The 14,803-nt window shown below is 41.9% G+C and overlaps 1 protein-coding gene across 20 annotated transcripts in view; it reads left to right on the top strand.

Moving 5' to 3' along the window:
• Window positions 1-14,803, top strand: part of ADGRL3 (adhesion G protein-coupled receptor L3) — a 516,853-nt gene that overhangs the window by 365,279 nt on the left and 136,771 nt on the right. The gene's annotated exons all lie outside the window — the stretch shown is intronic.

The following is a 14,803-nucleotide window of genomic DNA, read 5'->3' as shown; positions in this document are numbered from 1 at the left end:
AGGGTAAGTGCTATGGAGCAATAGCTAAAACATCAGTGTGTTATCAGCATTGTTCTCAGACTAAAGCCAAAAACCAGCACTGCACCAGCTACTAGGAAGAAAATTAACTCTGTCCCAGCTGAAACCAGGACATCTTTGCAGTGATTATTGTCATTCTGCCCTAACACTATAAGGCTGCAAGTATGTTTTTGTGTGCACGTTTCTCTAAGTGTTCATGATCAAAAATACAGCATGTTAATGAAAGATTAATCAGGATAGGCACTGAAGAAAGCTGTTTTCCAAATCTCACTTCTTTATCCCTTTTTTACATTCTGAGAGACAAAAACCTTTGTGTTGGTGAATTGCAGCTGCAACCGTAAACCCTGCTCCTCCAAATAGCCCAAGGGCTTTGTGGGCTAATTGAAGCATAAAGTTAATGTTTCTGGTATGAAAGACTCCCTTAGTTCTGAGTGAGCTTTTCCACCAGCATCCATGTGGATGCTCTAGATCTGTACCTTGGTTGAGTAAACATTTACTGGGCTTTTTCCCTTTGTAAGTGTGAATGTGCTTTCTTAGCTGATGCAGTAACAAAACCTAAGGAACTGACTCTTGTACAGAAGAAACCTCAGCACTATTATTCCTTGGAGATTCCCCTTGCACCTCTGCAAGGTGGAACCAGGTGTTGGGTGGTGGAGATTCAGTGTGAGAATGCTGGATTAACAGTCCTCTCTCCAAATCTGGTCTTCTTGTGAGTCATGCTGGTCACAAACAATCTCCTGGCAGTCCACAACCTCCATTCAGATTCTTCTAGACCACTTGATAACTTCCAGTTCTGTAGTAGAGTTTGCTACCTTGCTTTTTTAGCAGAACACTCCATTAAGGCATAGACAGTTATGACTTCCAGGACCTTCTTGCTCAAGTCTGTCTTTGATGTTGGATGTGATGATTCAGAGCTTATTCAGAATAGGCAAATCTTTGCTGTGGGATATGGAGCCAGCCAATGGAAGACTCAAGGATGGTGGAACTGCAGCAGCCAAGAAAGCTGTGCTTTGCTGTCTCCAAGATAAAAGAGCCATTGTATGAGTGCATAGCTACCTCTGCAAGATGAATGGTGCTGACACCAGAAGTAGGGTAAAGTGGGTCAGGCAGAACAGTTGCAGCATGTACAGAGAAGGTAAAATGGAATTTATCCGATGTAAACTGCTACATTAACTGCTTCCACCAGGGCCTTCACCTCCCCATGAGGATTCTTAAAGAAAGGGCTGCTCAGAGTGGAAGGGCTGATATTACTGCTGCTACGTGCTGGTAAAAGGACTCGGATCCTGTTGTGTAACTTTATAGGAGAAGGCCAGGGAGGCAGTCAGCTCTGAAGGCATCAATCTATCAGGTGGTGACTAGGGGGTGTTAAAAATGTATTAATTGTTACTGTCTTCTGGGGAAAGAGCAAGCGTTTCCTCTAGCCCTAAGAGCTGGCACGTGTAGCAATACTTCTGCATCTGCTGCCTCATTTCCAACCTCAGTGCCTAAAATCCATTGGAATGTTGTAATAATTATGGGTGTTTTCTTTTTCTTTCCTAAGTCTGTGAGGGTGATGAAGGGTTTGTCTGAATTTTCTGACACCTTACGACATGCTCAGGTCATGTTCAGAGCTTCATTCCAAAACCACAAGAGCTGTTTTAAGCAAAGGAGGGAAAACCATCTCTGTCCTGAAGCTCTCGTTGATTCTTCACATTTCCAACAGCTGGAACTCTAAAAAAAGAGCAGCATTATGACAGTCATCATGCATCACTAATGCTTTTGGCTGTTGCTTTGATGCTCTTCATTTCCCTTCTGCATCGCCCCTTACACAGAGATGAGCACCAGATGCAGGTCAATGTTGCAGTTGGAGTGGCAAAAAAAAGAAGCCACCATATAATTTTAATTGTAGTAAATGGAAATAGAGCCAGGGTAGGATTCACAGTCCTCTCTCCAAATCTGGTCTTGTCGTGACCTGGGTTGGTCATGTACAATCTCCTGGCAGTCCACGACCTCCATTCACCTTCATTCTAAACCACTTGAAAACCTGAGATATAAAAGGGGTAAGGATATGAAAGCATCTTTCCTTCCCGGCTTATCAAAAAGCGATGCAGCTTTAGTGCTCCTGTGGGTCTGTGCAGTTGCAATGCTCAGCTGGCAGATTTACTTGTAACTGCCTCTTCCTTCTCCTTTTTAAAAATTTTATCACTGGTGACATTTACACACATTGTTTATGCATGCAGGGCATTTTTACCTGCTTTTCAGAGCCCTGATGCTGGTAGTGAAGAGAGTATAAACCTCAGTAGTTTGCTAGTACATTAGTGTCATCGTGCATTACGGGGTAATTACTCTGAACCACTGCTCTGTACAGTAATGCAGTAATGACACTGTAAATCACTTGATAGAAATGAGGCCCTGAATCAGCATTTTTTATCAAGACTCTTCTTATTCCCTAGTCCCTTTTTAATTTGAGGGTGTTTTAAAATTAGTTCCATATATGAAGCACTGTTAACCATTATTTTTACACCTCCTCTCAGTCTAACAATCTGGATGTGATTACATGATTTTTATGCAACTGTTTACACCATCTGCATGCAAAATAATTGCAGGGGTAGCTGAGACCTCAAGTGGTGATCTCATAGACTGAAGATTAAACCTGTGTTTAAAAATGGACCAGTGGTTACTGACAATAGCAAGGAGTTTTATAGAAGAGGGAAATGCTGATACTCTTGCTTAGAAAGGGATTTTATGGAATTATCATGCATAGCAATAAATTAAATTTAGCGTTTGGACTCTAATTCTGCCAGGTACTAAAGCACAGCAAGTAAGTGAATTAAACTCATTGAATCCACACACTAACGCTATTTATAAAGCTTTATAGAATCAGATTTCAGTATATATGTGGAATCATATTGAACATGAAATATATACCTAGTGTTTAGACAGTCTGAGGAGCTCTCCTCTCATGTTGAGCTAGCTATTTGCAAAGGTTTCCTTCAAAGTTGAAGCTCAACGAGTAGTTGTCTTGGAGATTGATATGCTTGAAGTCAGTACATTTCCAAAACATGAATTGGCAAGCAAAGCCATGTATTGTTCCCCAGTTCTAGAAATAAATAGTAAAGGAGGGGTGGAAGGTTCTTACCCTTATGTGCAAATTTCTGTAAACAGGGGGTTATTTTGGCCCCAGTTAAGGCACTGTGGAGTTTTTTCTCCTGTTAATCACAGTTGTGAGCTTCAGCTTCCATAGACACAGAATCTCTCCCTACCCCTTGGGCAGCATGTCAGGGAGATAGACAGAGGTCTTTATGGATTTCCCCCCCCTTCTTCTCCAGCTCAGTGGTATGTTCCTTTGTGTTTTCTTCAGTCAAAAGCTAGATCCATTCTGCAATTTTTCTCTCTCCTTGCATTTGCAGCATCTGAAGGAGAACTGTTTCTGGATGTTAGAAAGACTGTGAAATCTTATTACCAGAAATAGAGCAGGGGTTTGGATGCACACATTCTGGGTCTTCTTATTTTTTCTTCCTCCCGGAGGTCCCAGAGAGGGTTGATGGCTTTGCAGATGATGATGTGGGAGGATCTGACAGCCGGTCTCATTACACAGGCCCAGTCCTCCTTCCCAGGTCCAGAGAAAGGCCAGCACTGGGCAATGAGGCCCAATGGCACTCCTTGCCTTAATTCAAGCTGACACACAGGGACACGCACCCCATGCTTGCCAGGCCCTAAGACTCCAGCTCTCTTGTCTCTCCCTCCCTTGGCCCGGTGCTACAAGAGAGGTGCGTGCTGTTGAGGAGCTCCTGCTCTGGACTGATGCTGACTAGGAACCTCCTCTTTCCAGGCTTTTTCATTTTCTGCTTTAGTACCCCTGGGAAAGCCATTCCCTCAGCTCAAGAGTCCTTTTGCTTCTCTCTGAGGTCCTGCTTTTATTCATCCTGCTGCTTCCTTTTAATGTTAGTTACATCTATATATTTCCAGCTTCTTACAGCAATATTATTGTCTCTGGACAAGAGAGTCCAGAGGAGTGGCCAATTCAGTGCCTTTGAACCAAGAGAGGACCATGCACTGGAGGCCTGTTGGGGTCCCCCATGCTCAGGAACCCTTATTCCGTTTTTCTCTGTGCAATGTTGGGGTACTATGTAGTGTTTCTCTCTTCCTTCTTAGTGTACAGGGTTTTCTTCTTTGCTTTTGCTCAGCCTTTTCTCCAAGTATGACTGCCTTCAGGGACTCCTCTTCATGACTGCCCACCAGAGGATTTCACTCCCTCTGCCATGAGGTATGAGTGCTCATTGCAGCAAGCCAGCAACACACACACACCATTTTCTCATCCCACATGGCAAGCACAGTATATGAGGCACACAGGTAAATGATGTTGCACCGGTTGGGTGAAAGATAACTATTCAACATACATGCACAGTCAATAGAAAGGTTGGCCAATGACTACAAGTTTCATGTGCACTGTGAATTTTCAGCTGTCGTGTTTTGAAGAAGTCTGTACAGATTTCTTTGTTGGGTCGCTCTGCTGTTTTTTTTTTTCATTTGAAGTCTGCTTTCTGTTATGATGGGCAGATTCATCTCAAGCCCTTAGTTTCCAGGCCTGAGATGAGTCTGCCAACAGCTCAGTGTAGTGACAGGGTGAGTTTTGAGCAGTGTGGTAGATGTGGATGCAGGAATATATTGCTGTCTATGGAGCTTGTTTGGGTTGTAAAGACGGTGGAGGGGTGAACTCTGATATAAACATGTGACGCAGCAGCTTTGAACATTGGCCACGCTCTGTATTTATTAATTTCTCATTAGGTATTATGGGCGGTGATAACTAGTATCATAATTGAAGTAGCCAGAGCTCCTACAAATCTTGCAGCCAGACTGCAGTCCACCTGTTTGCTGGTTATCATCAGCAAGGTACCATTTTGCATCCTGTAGCTACGCATAGGCAGAAAGAGTTAATTGCATGCCATTTGCTGTTTTCCTTTTTTACTATGGTGTTGAACTGTTGCTCTTATTTCTTTGGAATGTGTGTTTTTGTTGCAGAGGGGCACCTTGGGGCATTGCTGTTTATTTATAAGATAACAGTGCTTGCTCTAGCAGAAAGCTGGAGCTAACAGTCTTTCAAAAAGGAGTGCTAATCCTGTATGCTGGTGGGAACTGTTCACAGTATTTAAACTTGGAAATATTTAAGGATTTGGGGAGAAGGGCATGACACAACACAGTCTGAGCATTGTTTAACACCTTTCCTATTATTCCTAATCATCTAAAACCAAGCCAAACCACTTTTTAGCTGGCTTTTTTTAACAGCTAGCTGGTGCCTTGTAAAGGAGTTTTGCTGTGGGAGATTGTCTTGAACTGATTTAAAGATACCTTGAAATGTTATTCTTTGTAGTCTGTCTGAAGCAGTCATACAACTTGATAAGCTCAAAATGGACGTAAACATCCACCTAGGAGATTCTTTTGACAGTGGGTTTCATTTTCCACTGCGCTGGCTTGTGCCACTTGCCATCAGTGGTGGAAGTTTTCACCCACCTGACAGTGACAACAGCTGGAAAGCAGAGTCAGCTGTGGTGGGAGCACCCTCAAGCATCACTAATCTAAATTGAATGTCCTATTACCAGCTTGAAAAAAAGCTGCTGAACCAATTCAATGTGGAAAAAAGAGCACAGTGCCTAATACAGCATGAGACCCTTCTCAAACTCATTTTTTTTTCCCTCTTTTCTGCCAGACTAATTTTTGGCTACACTTCTTTTCCTGAAATATTTATAGGGCAAATAACTGTTTTAAATGAGCAGATGGGGGAGACATAAGACAAGCTGTTAAATTAATAAACATGTGTGGTGCTTTATCAGTAAGGGAGCCCATTTTGGCATTTCTTCTGGATGATTTGTATGGCCTATCACCATTGCACCTGGTGCAGGGACAAGAAATGGGCACTTAATAACCAAACAATGTGCAAACTCCTTCCATTATAACTTCATTATGTCAGATATAATCATCTATAACTAGATGTCAAATACATAATTTATGTCCAGCTCCCCTGTGGAATAGTGGCCATATGAATGAATGGCCCCATTAATGGGAAGAAGCTTTTACTGTAACTTTTCCCCCTCCTGCTACATGGTCCATTTTGTCATCTGTTGTTAATTCTGGATCATTTCAGGGCTGCAGAAAAATGCCTGTTATATTTATATTTGTGTAATGGGAGAAGATGGCAAATAAATCATAGGAGAGATCAAATTTCAGGTCTACTGATTTCCTAAGATATATTCTGGTTTAAAAGTTAATAGGATTGGTCTGCAGTGTTTTGATTGAGAGGCATAACCGGTCTTAATTTTACCTGTTAGAGACATTAAAAAGGCTTACAATGTGAGGTGACACTTCCTATGAGAGCCCTCTGCCACAGTTGAAGAGCTTAACCCTTGGAAAGTCTTTATCTGCCACTGCAGCCATGCTGCTTGCATCCTTTACTGTATGTTGCATCTTTTCTTGTGTTATGTCCTATGGTGCCAATTTATAGAAGTGCTGCATGATAATGTGATGAAGTGTGTCATCATCACCTGAAAGGATGGAGGATAGGACAATGGTGTTTTTCTAGAGGAATCCTTTGGAAACGTGTGTGTTAGAGCAGGACATAGGATCCCAGTTGTTCTATGCAGAGTCTGTGGGGATTCACAAATGCAATAAGGACAAATTCAAAAGATCAGGTTGTTGTGGGTCTGTTTAAAAGATACATTTTATACATTTTTATTATTTAATTTTTTTTTTTAATATATGGCCTTCTTTTGGGTTTAAAACCTGGTAGAGAAGTGGATGTTCTAAATTTGGGAAGACGATTTATTAGTAATGCACCTAGGAAGCCACCTCTGATATTGCACTATTGGTATATTATTGGTATATTGTTACTTAATGAGAAAACCTATTTTATTTTATTGTAACTACAGGGGTAATATTTGTTTTATCCTTCCATAGGTATAAATATGGATGAAAAATTATTCAGCTGATACCATTTATAGTGTTTCTTATGCCAGTACCAATTTGTTTTAAGGCTAGAGAATGAATGGTATGTTTGCCCAACAAAATATTTAAGTTTAATAGACTTTTGACTTGGCTTTCTGAGTGGCATGTATGCTAAAGTATTTGCAGTGGTGGAATATCATGTTAGATCTATAGCATCTTCTTCTTGAAAAAATTGTTGTAATTCTTTAATTCTTTTCATACTTGTTATTTTTTACTGTGTGTATGGTGCAGATCAACATTAAGAAAGAAGTGTAAGTTGTGGTTTAAGACAAGTTGGGAAAAGCAACTGATAGAGGCCTATGCTATTCAGTGGTGTAGTTTCACTGCCTTCCAATAGAATGTAGAAATATCTTACTAGTCAATGAGTAAGCTTAGTGTGCTGTCATTGAAGTTCATCAGACTCAAGCCATGCCTCTCTAGAAAGGCAGGCAGCTCATTTCCCATACAAGCAAATAAGGTTAGGCTCAGACATACTGCTGTTGACAGCAGTGAGTAGAAGAGTTTTGTGTTCATTTGATGACTCTTCAGCTTTGCAGTGGGATTTTCTGTAGGCAGGCAGTTTTTTTGCAGCAGTTGGCTCTTGGAATCATCTTGGATTGAATCAGAAATTGCTGGAAATGGGAGATTTCCACCAGTCAGTGGTATGGTGCTTTCTAAAATGTTTGAGTTTAGAGGTTGCTTTGGCTCTTGAATTTCCTTAAGGTGGACTGTTGAATTCTGGTCCTTCCCTTTGTATGTTATTACAGAGGAATTCTACTGGTGTGATATAATCCATTCAGAGGGAAATTTATGCCCATGAATTAGGTACCTCACTCTTGAAAGATGCTTTTGGAAATTCCAGCCTTAATAATGCATACCAAACACTGACTTATAGATAAACATTATGGATCCCTGTTGCTAAGATTATGTCTTGGCTCCCTATAAAAGACATCATGATTTAAGTCTTTCAGCCAAGTAAATTTGGCTGGATAACTGGAATATTTGCTCTGAAGACAAGGATTGCTATCCTCTAGCTCCAGATATGTTTTTATTGCCTTCAGATTGGTTTGAAGAAGTTCATTCTCCTTGAAAACTCACAAGAAGCAGTATTTAAAAGACCTTGATTGCCTTTGAGAAGAGATATTAAGGTTGCTTAAATATAATTATACAGGTTAGCAGGTGAGCATGCATGAGGGTGCAACAGACATGGGCTGTTGGCCAGGGAGCTTTCGAGGATGGAGAGTACCAGCTGGTCTTGGGGTAAGGAGAAAACTTACGCAGCTGAGGACGCTGTTCTTTTTGCAGATATGGTACACAGGAGGTGTTACAGAGGGCTCTAGATAAAGAGTTAATTTGCAGCAAGTATATCACTTCTTTCATTGCAGCTGTCTTTTGGAGAAAATTGCTTGTGCTTTCTTCATTAAAGAATGACCACAATTAAGGATGCTCTCATGGCAGTCTTAGAGACTTGAGATTGTCTCTAAGTCCCTTTTTCATCTTTATTTCATTATGAGCACTGCTTTGCACAGATGTGTGTGTGTGCTTGTCTGTATTATGCCCAGAAATTTAGTAGTAGACATGCAACAAAACAGTGCTGTTACTGAGTAAACAATTACGTTTCATTTTCTGGAATAAAAGCGAATGTGTGTCCATAAATCTTCTTCTAAATAATCTGTGGTGGAGAGTAAAAAGAAGATGAGGATTCTAAAATCATGAAAGCCCTTCACAGCGGAATCCTGTGTGCTACTGAAGTGTAACAAGCTTATTTATATTTTATTGTGCTTCTAGATCAAGCTGCATTATGGGCTGCATTCCTCTGACACTATAGCTGTTGCTAAGGAAGAGGTACATTATGTTAATATTTTGTAATCATAACTATGTAAACTGGGTTCTGTACATTGAAGAAGTTAAGGGGCAGGGGAGTGAAGTTAATGCACCATTTTGATTAGAGTATCTGCAGATTGCCACTCATATTTAGAGGCAAAAAGCAAGCTTGAATTTGAGAAGAATTCACACAGAAAATGGGAGAAAACCAAACAAATGAAAGAATTTGTTCACTGAACTTTAAAATCGTTCAGCAGATCTGGAACCACTGCTGCTAAGAGGGAGCCTGGAAGAAGCAAACGGAATGCTCTTACCAGACACATTCAGTGAGATATTTCTCAGCTTTCTCATGCCTTAATGTGTTTTGATAATTTAAACAGAGCATTCAGCCTTAATTCCCATTTTCTGACCATTTCCAATGCTGGTGTCTATTACGTGATTTTAGACATTCTGATTCATCCAAGCTGATTGACTAAGAGTTTATGATCAGGAAGTAGCCAGCAAAATATATAAAATAAAATGGCAACGTGCTTGGAGTTAAAGAAAAGGCCAGAGTCATGAGCAAGATATGTCCATACTGGTTATTTAAAAAAATACGCGCTACAGACTGTATTGATTAATATTTAAAAAAAATGTTTACACAGCAAGTAAAATAAACAAAGAAGGATCTTGGCATTCCTCCTAAAGGAATGTTCTGAACTGAGTTTCCCCTTTCAAAACTGTTTTCTCATTAATACGGCTGCCAAGGCATGAAGCAGCCTTGAAGAGGGACGTCTGGATGGGTGGGAGCTCATCTCAATTCTGGCATGCCTTGCTCCTAGCTGATTTTACCAGGACGGTGTCCTCAGGAGTATCCAGGGTTATCATGGCCATGGCGCGTGAGAATAGGTAGTTTTTGCCTCCTACTACTGTGTCTCTCGTTTTCAAACATGCAGTATACCAGAGCTGGTTTTGCACCTGGATTGGTACAGTAAGAATTATCCCCTCTTAATCTCATCTTCTAAATCAGGGGGCACAGAGCAAGCTGATGTCAATCTTGTTTGCCAGATCCCCAGCAAGCAGCATCTCTCAAGCAGGGCTGGGAAACCCATCAGGGGCTTGCCAGCATCCTAACCCTGTTACATTTTTTTTAACATCAGCTTCAGTCTCTGACCTTGCCATGATGAGCAGAGCCACCTTTTTTGCCTTCTGTCTCTTCCCTCCTCATTTTCAGTTTTGCTCAAACCTTGTACAGTGGGTTCTTTGACCCTTAACAGGGCTTTAGAAAAGTTTAATACTACATTTTCCTAGACAAGACTGTAATAATTCATGTTATACCTCATTGTGTGCACCTGATCATAAAATCCATTGAGAAGCTAAGGCCTGGGAAATGTCACTCGCTTGGGCAAATTAAATATAGTGTGAGGGAAAGGAGTAGCTGGCCCTGGGAGGGAGTGAGTACTTCATACTTGAGGTGTGTGTTGTAAAGAGAAAATGGGAAGAGTGATGGGCTACCAGGATGTGGATTGGGGATGAGGTCGATGGGAGAGGAGTACCAGAAAATAAATACAGCTTGCATGGTTTGTTCAAAGATGATGGGCATAGAGGGCATGCTGGGCAAGCCACATAGTTTAGAAGAAGGCAAAATGAGATGGAAATGATGGGAAGGGAAAAATGATGTTTTTAAGCTATGCTTTTATGTAATGTATATAGAGATTTAAAATCATTTAGCTTTGGACAGTTGAGACTTTCACTACCTCCAGGAACTATGCACGGACTAATCACATAACGTTTATATTACTAGTTTCCTACCCCAGGCACCGATTCCTACCTGCTTGCTTCTTTCCAGCTTTTGCACCAAGATGCTGCAATTTAACAGCAAAAAATCAGAGATTTCTTTCAGCATTATTAACCACTCATAACCTGCCCTTTTGGGCAGTAGCTCAGAGCTCAACCCAAATGTTGAGAACAGCCCAGTACATTCATCCATTTTTTTAATCTGTGGAAGTCTCCTCAGGCTATCCACCCAGATGTTAAGGTCCTGTTCTTTCCAGATCATCATAGCTGTACCTGCTGGCTTCCAAGGTCATAGGCAGGGATGTTCAAAGTCTTTGGCCTCTCCATAATCTACCCATAGTTTTAAAAAGTGTGTGCCCCCTTAAGTTTGTGCTTATCTTTAAAGCACATTGCTCTTCTACATTGTGTTTGGTTAAATAACTACAGCTTGGTGTAGATATTTTGCATATAAGCTGACAGGGTTGACATTGTGAGTATTTTGCAATCATTTGTTTAATTAGCTGAAGCTCTCTGGGGAGAAGTTTATGAAATGGCATACTCCCAAAGTCTAATTTAAATCTGGTTTGCCTTTTTTTTTTTTTTTTTTTTTTATGGAGGGCTTGTAATGCAAAGCATTAAAAAAGGTACAAGCGAGTAGAAAGCAACAAAAACCCTTCTGTAATGGGCAGTGCCACAGTAACAAACTTGCTAAAACGCAGAAAGGAAATTACATTGGGTAAAATGACCTACAAGAGGGGAAATTGGAATTAAGTCTGTGCAGCTATCTTGTCTTTTTCCCTTTTTTTTTTTTTTTATTATACTTCCCTTCTGTTTCCTTTTAGTTCAGTGCTTAATTAAGCCTCTCCTTTGTTTGGAGGTTAATTCCTTTTCTAATCTACAGCTTTTTTTACAAAGGTGTTCATTACTGGAGAGAACAAAGGCTGCTGACTAGAGAATGACAGGTGCTGATCCTCATCTACTGAGAAGGGATTTTTTTGCTCACAGCGAAATCTCGAGGCCCTCCTTTCAGATGCAGGGCTGCTGTGTCAACTCTCCTCTGCTTTCAGTGAAATGGCTCCTTGGAGAGACCTGAAGTTTCTGCTGTAGCACTGGGACTGTGCTCACTTAATGCAATTGCTTAGAGCCATTCGTGCTCTGTAGACCCTTAAAACTCCCATCTGACTCTACACAGAGATCTGTGGTTTCTCTCTTGATACTTACCTACCTATTGAAGTCACTGAGAAATTAAAATCCTAAATATTTAATGAGGTCCGAATTGATCTTTGTGAGTCCCCATGAAGCAGTGAGCTCCTGCACACGCAGTCACAGTGTGCCCTCATCGCTGGAGGTAGGTTCTCCTACTTGCTGGCATAGTGATTTCTCAGAGTGCCTGAAGTCTCTGATGTTTTGCTGTAGTGTCTGTAGAACATGCAGAGCACATGTTAATTGTATAGAAGTATATATATTGCAATAAACTAGGATAGCAATGTTAAATTTTGCTGCTGAGCTGCAGTATTGGGGAGCAGGCAGCATGTGATGGCACAGAAGCTGGCTCAGATCAGGGTTGCCAGTCTGTCTCACTTGAATGTCATGCTTGCCCTGGCAAATGGAAGTGAACACAAGAGCAAGAACTGAAACAGCTTTTGTGGAAAACCTAAAATAATGGCATAGTGAATGAATAGTTAAATGAAGACCCCCTTACTCAGCATAATTCTGTTAGGAGCAGTGGGGTGGGCTGTATCTCCAGGCATTGCTCTTCCCATGTGGTCCTTCACTGTCCTGTGGTATGGTATTAATAAAGGGTTACTCCTTCTAAACAATTGGAAATGTTGGGCATGACCTAGGAGCCATTGCTTGTCACCCAGAGGCCAGATTTTATTGTTGTTTCTTTGTTCTGGTTGTGTGGTTAGTCATTTCATGCATTCAGACCTATATCTATTTTCTGTAGAAAGGGATATTTTAACTGTGGCACTCTGTAAACTTGTGGCTGTTTCTCTCACATACTGTTCTTAGAAATGGCAAATGGTCTTTTTGGGTTTGTAGAAGCTCTAGGTTTGCAGGAAAAGAGGTAGTTGTGGAACTGGTCAAATATTACTGACACAGCATAATTCATATTCATGTATTTCTGAAATCAGCAACATGTCCTATCATTTCCATGCAGAAAAGAAATGTGATTGTAATCTAAAATACTTTTGTTAGCTTTGCTCTCTGGACATCATTGTTGGTAACCTGCACAAATGGATAAAACATTTTACAGTTTTTGACTTTTCTTTTTTTTTTGCCCAAGAAGAATTGGCAAGATGAGAAATAGCACAAATGGCTCAAGGAGTATTGACTTTTGCAATCAGTAGCTAATGAAATTAGCATATTCCTTCTGTTCTGTTTGCACAGACGATTACGAATTGCATCCAGAAAACATGCTCCCAGAGGTGTGTTTTGGGGTTTTAAAAGAACACTGGGAGGGAAAGAGCAGTTTTGGTAGGAGGCTTGCCAGACTGGTCAAGGAGGCTTTAAACTAGTGTGTTGGGGGAGGGGGGCATCATTGCATTCCAACACACCCAGTCAGTTGCCAGAACCTATAATAAATGCTTGGAGCAATGTGGAGATATCCCAGCCGCTCCAGCCAATGAGCTGGCTTCAGTTGGAGCTCGGCTCAGATGCCTCTGTACAAATGCCCGTAGCATGGGGAATAAACGAGAGGAATTAGAGATGTGTGCACGTCTACAGGGGTATGATATAATAGGCATCACAGAAACATGGTGGGATGGCTCCTATGACTGGAGTGTTGGAATGGAAGGTTACAGGCTCTTTAGGAAAGACAGGCCTGGCAGGCGGGCAGGGGGAGTTGCGCTTTAATGTTAGGGATAGGCTGGAGAGTAAGGAACTCTGTCTGGGGACAGGTGAGCAGTTAACAGAGAGTTTGTGGGTCAGGGTTAAAGGGAATATAGCTATGGGAGACATTACTGTGGGGATCTGTTACAGACCGCCTGATCAAGGAGAACCTGTGGATGAAGCACTCCATAGACAGATAGGAAAAGCCTCACACTCGCAGGCCCTTGTTCTCATGGGTGACTTCAACCACCCTGACATCTGTTGGAAGGACGGTACAGCCCGGCACAAGCAATCCAGGGGGTTCCTTGATTGTGTGGAAGACAACTTCCTTCTGCAAGTAATAGAGGAGCCGACAAGGAGAGGCACCATGCTTGACCTTGTGCTCACCAACAGGGAAGGGCTCGTTGGAAATGTGACGCTCCGGGGCAGCCTGGGATGCAGTGATCATGAGATGCTCGAATTTGAGATCCTCAGGACAGCGAGAAGAGCGTGCAGCAAGCTCACTGCCCTGGACTTCAAAAGAGCAGACTTTGGCCTCTTCAGGAACCTGCTTCGGAAGGTTCCATGGGATACAGCCCTAGAGGGCAAAGGGGCCCAAGACTCTTGGTTGATATTCAAGGATCACCTGCTACAAGCTCAGGAGTGTTGCATCCCAACCAGAAGGAAGAGCAGCGGGAGGGCCAGGAGACCTCCTTGGATGGATAAGGAGCTCCTGAGGAAAATTCAAATGAAAAAAGAGGCTTATAGTAAGTGGAAGCAAGGACAGGTGTCATGGGAAGAGTACAGGGATGTTGTTCGGGAAGCTAGGGACCAGGTTAGGAAAGCTAAGGCCCAGTTAGAATTAAACTTAGCTAGAGGTATTAAAGATAACAGGAAGGGATTCTACAAGTACATAGCAAATAAAAAACAGACTAGGGAGAATGTAGGCCCCCTCAGGAAGCTCTCAGGAGAACTGGCTACCCTGGATTTGGAGAAGGCTGAGGTTCTGAATGACTTCTTTGCCTCAGTCTTCACTGGCAAAGGCTCTGACCACACCACCCAAGTCTTGGAAGGCAGACACAGGGACTGTGAGAAGGAAGACCTTGAGCCCACTGTAGGAGAAGAACTGGTTCGAGACCATCTTAAAAATCTGAATGTGCACAAGTCCATGGGTCCTGATGAAATCCATCTGTGGGTCCTGAAGGAGCTGGTGACTGAAGTTGCAAAGCCGCTGGCCATCATATTTGAGAAATCATGGCAGTCAGCTGAAGTTCCCGATGACTGCACAAAGGGAAATATAACCCCCATTTTCAAGAAGGGGAAAATGGATGACCCAGGGAATTACAGACCAGTCAGTCTCACCTCTGTGCCTGGCAAAATCTTGGAGCAGATTCTCCTGGAAGGCATGCTAAGGCACATGAAAAACAACAAGGTGCTT

Source organism: Pezoporus occidentalis, unplaced genomic scaffold (assembly GCF_034315485.1).
Source record: "Pezoporus occidentalis ecotype Australia unplaced genomic scaffold, CSIRO_AGI_Poc_V1 ctg154, whole genome shotgun sequence".
NCBI classification, from domain to species: Eukaryota; Metazoa; Chordata; class Aves; order Psittaciformes; family Psittacidae; genus Pezoporus; species Pezoporus occidentalis.
This window is presented reverse-complemented; position numbering and strand designations above follow the sequence as displayed.